General features: G+C 38.0%; 1 long non-coding RNA gene across 1 annotated transcript in view; it reads right to left on the minus strand.

Moving 5' to 3' along the window:
- The window catches only part of LOC138037926 (uncharacterized), a 6,453-nt gene extending 1,951 nt beyond the window's left edge, over positions 1-4,502 (minus strand). Inside the window, exons 1-3 of the long non-coding RNA XR_011130149.1 lie at positions 4,416-4,502; positions 3,856-3,921; positions 3,279-3,315 (exon numbers count right to left, since the gene is read on the minus strand). This is a non-coding gene — a long non-coding RNA (uncharacterized lncRNA). The remainder of the gene's footprint in view (positions 1-3,278; positions 3,316-3,855; positions 3,922-4,415) is intronic.
- Between the last annotated feature and the right edge of the window lie 292 nt (positions 4,503-4,794).

Raw genomic sequence — 4,794 nt, forward strand, 5'->3', positions numbered from 1 at the left:
GAGTAAAGAGTTGCCTCCTTAAACCTCTGCTACGTGCCCCTTCATCAACTGAAGTTATTAATACCTGAAAAATTATGTATGACCGTTGAGCGATCAATAGCACTTTTGTCAAGCACGTTTGTTTTGTGCGAAGTATTCAAAACATGACCAAATAGCCGAAAAAGACTATAATAAATTTTCTGCCGACAGCTGATTGGAATGAATTGAACCGTAAAACAAATCATGATTCAGATATTACCTTTCGTATGAAATTGAAGGATGGCTCATTGTTGAATGGTGGCTGAGGAAAAACATTTCAAATTCCAGTAATCCACTTGCTATCTTCAATTCAAAGCTTGATACCAAATTTGCTCAAAATATTCAGGAATGCAATGAATTGATCAGTCCACAATTCCAACTGTTCAGTTTACTTCAGCATCCTTTTCAGGCCCCATGTCGATTTAGACGAAAACAATCAAGCAAATATGGTTTGTATGGTGTCGTCATATGAAATGTTGGTGTATCATGAAGTGAAGTCGAATGTGGCAAGTGAGTAGTTACTAATGTCTGTAATTTTAGTGTTTTGCAGTTGATCTATTTGGTCAGTTGAGTTGTAAGTCAAAGCAAAAGTCCATCGACGATGGACCAATTTTTTTCAAAATGGCGGCAAGGAATAAGGTGAGAGAAATCTGGGTACGACAACTGCAAACAAAAGATACAAACAAAATGGCGTACCAAGGGGCAACCTAAAGCCGTAAAGTTTGATGTAAGAAACCGAAAATACGGGTGGATGAATGCACAAGCAACGGGAATGCGGTAGATAACAGAGAAATCTTGTTTTGCTTTTCAGAATTTTCTTGTTCTTTAAAACCAATGCAAGTTTATATACGGCTATTATTTCGGTAGTGTCGAAAACGAAGACCCCGAAAACGAAGACCAAAGACCTCGAAATCGAAGACCTCGGAAATGAAGACCTCGAAAACGAAGACCCACTCGAAAAAAGTACAATTAAGGTTAATTCAAATGTCAAATGCCCTGGGAACGAGGTTGATCCGCAAATGCGACTTGCACGAATTTTAGCGGCCATATTGTTTCAGTGGTTCCCTCTGACCAACTTACCGTGGGCGCACTGCGCGATCATGTGCGTTCTTTTCGCGATGAATCTAGCGAGTGCCATACCCGCCGTGAGTTCGGCCACTTTTCGCTCATTTCTAGGTAGCAGAGATTATCCTCCTATCATTCTACAACTCAGTGATTTTCCTCATGAATTGAAAAACGTATGTAGCATGTTTTCGCCAAGGAAGGCCCCTGGTTATGACAATATTTCTATGCGTGAGATAAAGCATTCATTTCACTTGATTTCCGAACCTCTGGTAAACATTATAAATCTTTCTCTATCAAAAGGTATTTTCCCAGAGAAACTAAAAATTGGTAAGGCCATCCCCCTTCTTTTTTTTTTTTTCGTTACCGTCGAATGCGCTTCCTGATATCAGGTCGGTCGGTCGGATTGAAAAAAAAAAGCCTAAGAAAAAATCATAAGCATTCTCGGAATCGGAGCCCTGGTAGCCCAGCATAATAGCTGTGGAGCCAGGAAAACAGCAAGACATGAACCCAAAATCAATATGGCGGAAAAGTTGGTGAAGGTTGTTGCAAAATTAAGACAGCGTGGGGAAAAGCATCAACCACCGAAACTCCTATGTCTCCTTTTTTTGTTTTTTTTGTTTTGAAAATGCCAAAAATTTGGGTCGGTCGGACGACGCGAAACGGAGAAAAAAAAAGGGGATGGCCTAAGGTAATTTCCATCTATAAAACAGAGGATCTGAGTCTTTTTGTAATGAAACTATAGACCTATTTCTTTGCTACCAAATTTCTCAAAAGGTCATGTACAATCGTTTAGTAGAATTTGCCGAAACCAACGAAATATTCTATCTCTGTCAGTTTGGATTTCGTAAAAATCACTCGACATCACACGCGCTAATCCATTTGCTTAATAAAATCTCGTCTGCAATTGACCAACATGAAACCACTGTAGGTATCTTTCTGGATCTTTATAAAGCGTTCGATACCCTCAATCATGAAATCCTATTCAGCAAGCTGGAACACTATGGTATCCGTGATGTGGCCCCGCAATGGATAAATAGCTACTTTTCTAATCGCTGTCAATTTGTTCAATTCAATGAAACTTGTTCTTCGATGCAGACCATAAAATGTGGTGTTCCGCAAGGTTGCATTCTTGGCCCTTTATTTTTCATACTCTACATAAACGATCTCCCAAATGTTTCGGAACTGATGGAGCTTCTGCTCTTTGCTGATGATACTAGTATTTTTTACTCCCACACCAACCCAAATACTTTGGAATCTGTTCTAAATAACGAACTAAATAAAGTAAAAAACTAAATGTAAAAAAAGGACTTATCTCATTTTTAAACCTTGGCAGAAGAAATTTAACCACAACTTTTCTATCTCCCTTGGTGGTCAACTTTTAACGCAAGCCAACGCTACTAAATTTCTTGGAGTATATATTGACGAGCATCTTACTTAGAAAGATCATATCAGCTATTTAGGTAAACAAATCTCTAAATCAATTGGAATGTTATTCAGGTCCCGTTTCTATCTATCTTCAAAAACTAAACTCAGTCTCGCATTTCTTTTAACTTGCAAAACCACGGGTAGTAGATAAAGATAGTTAATTTAAAAGACGTTTCCATCGAGTGTTCTAGCAACCTACGTAGTTATATAAACAAAAGAAACCACTTAAAATCCGCGATGAAAATAAGCCTCGCGAAAAAGCCTGCTGCAAGAGTCTCGATCGTATGAGCAACCGGCCAGTTCGAGTCTTTAATACAGGAACTGTAAATTTTGCATTGTTTGTTGGTGTAATTTAGAATACAATTTCGCGTTTTTGATTTTCGCTCGGTCTATTTTTGGCCAGTTTTAAATTTCGCGATAGTTTTGAATAAGCAATTTATTTTTCGAATGTTAGGCATTACAAGAAATTCGCCGATCTCGCCTAACAGGGTGATGAGTATGCACTTTCCATGTGGGCTAAACAACAAGTGTGAAATAAACGAAATCGAAGCAATCAGAGCATTAACTTTTCCAACAAAAAAATTGGAGCTTGGTGAATGCGAAAAGCCTGTGTGAGAATTTAGCTCTTGATTTTCCTTTGATATTGTCGATTGGAAAACTTGCTTGAGTATATTCAGCCATGCACAGTCATGTTTTTTTACCTTGTTTTACCATTACCTTCGCCCCAATCAGGATAAATATCTATATGAAGCCCGTTCTTAGCCAGTTACCTCGTTTTTCTTTTATGACGCTGGACATCACATTATCCTACAAATAATAACAAAGTAGGCATTCAACATCCAAATGACTCGGTGGCCCCATCCACACTAATATTGTCTACTAATGCTTTTTTGAAAAGTCTCCGTTTTCATCTCGAAGAAAACGGAGCAAAATATTTTCACCCACACTAGCGTTTTCGCATCGTTTTTTAACCATTCACTGTAATGCGTTTTCAAAAGTATCCGTTTTCTGTCGGTGTCATCGGATGACGTAAGCGTTTTCATTTCGATGCGCTTTCACCTATCCACGCCAGAAACGAGGCGTTTTCAAAACGATACGTTTTCAAGAGACCCCACTTTTGAGACCGTTTTCGAAAGTATTCGTTTTCATCAGCGTTTTCGGGCGTTTTAGTGTAGATGATAGGCGAAAACGCATCGAAACTTATGCGGTTTCAAACGAAAACGCATTAAAGTGGATGTGGCCTCATACTATCACTATAGCTAGTCTCAAAGTTGCTCAGTATATATTCATACCATGCTTCAACTAAGTTTCGCTAGTCCATACGTTCGTTGAACCAGGGATACTTACATTCCAAAATGTGCAAATAATAGAGAAGAGCACAAATGCAGCAATTAAACGTCCCATGGCTCAAGGCTATGAAAAAGTAAAGAACAGAGAGAGAAAGTAAAGACATGCTAGCTGCATGCAAGCTTTTATGCGGGCAAGCGGTTTCTTTAAGAAGACGATGTTTTAAATTGCCGATTACGAATTTATCTTTTTCAAGACACTGCTTAGGGTATTTTAGGGATTTTAAACTGTGTAACTTGTTAATATTTATTTTGGCCTTCGGTTTTAAGGGTTGCGATTTCCGTTTTATACTTGAAGTTCGACTTGCCAAAACGTGCACAGGTCTATAAAACTCACATTAAGTGCTTAGATCCTGAGACAAAAGTTGTAAAATCGTATTAAGGTAGAAAGATTTAACAACAGACGTGCCTAGCACAGTCCACATAAAACAGAGAACAATATTATGTTATGATCGAAAGCAGCGTTCCATTCATTTTCTTGAGAAAGATTGCAGTTTCAAAATCATACAGAATCTGAAAAAGTAATCAATTATTGTGATCAGAGCAAATGAAATTCACTACCTTCCTTCACTCTTTTTCCAATCTTAACTCGGAAACGCTTGCAAGTCCGATTTGCTGTAAATATGAATTATCAAGCTTTTGTACTAAGCGTTATGAAATATTTACAAAGCCTGAATTAACAAAGTTGACTTCAATGTAAACAGCGTTTTTAACACTTTATGCAGTTGATGCGAAAACGTGCAAAATTTCAAACTTCCAAGCTAACACCTTGCCGAAACATGTACGACGTTTCTGTATCATCCTGAAATCAGAACAGTTGAAGTTTCGTACAATTTATATTCCTCTGAGGCAAGTGTGTGAGATTGTGACGTGTGAATATGTTAACAATGGTAATTAAAGCTGCACTGTTCACTCTTTAAGAGTTTATTTTAAAATCGTG

Source organism: Montipora capricornis, chromosome 2, assembly GCF_036669925.1.
Source record: "Montipora capricornis isolate CH-2021 chromosome 2, ASM3666992v2, whole genome shotgun sequence".
Classification (NCBI taxonomy): Eukaryota; Metazoa; Cnidaria; class Anthozoa; order Scleractinia; family Acroporidae; genus Montipora; species Montipora capricornis.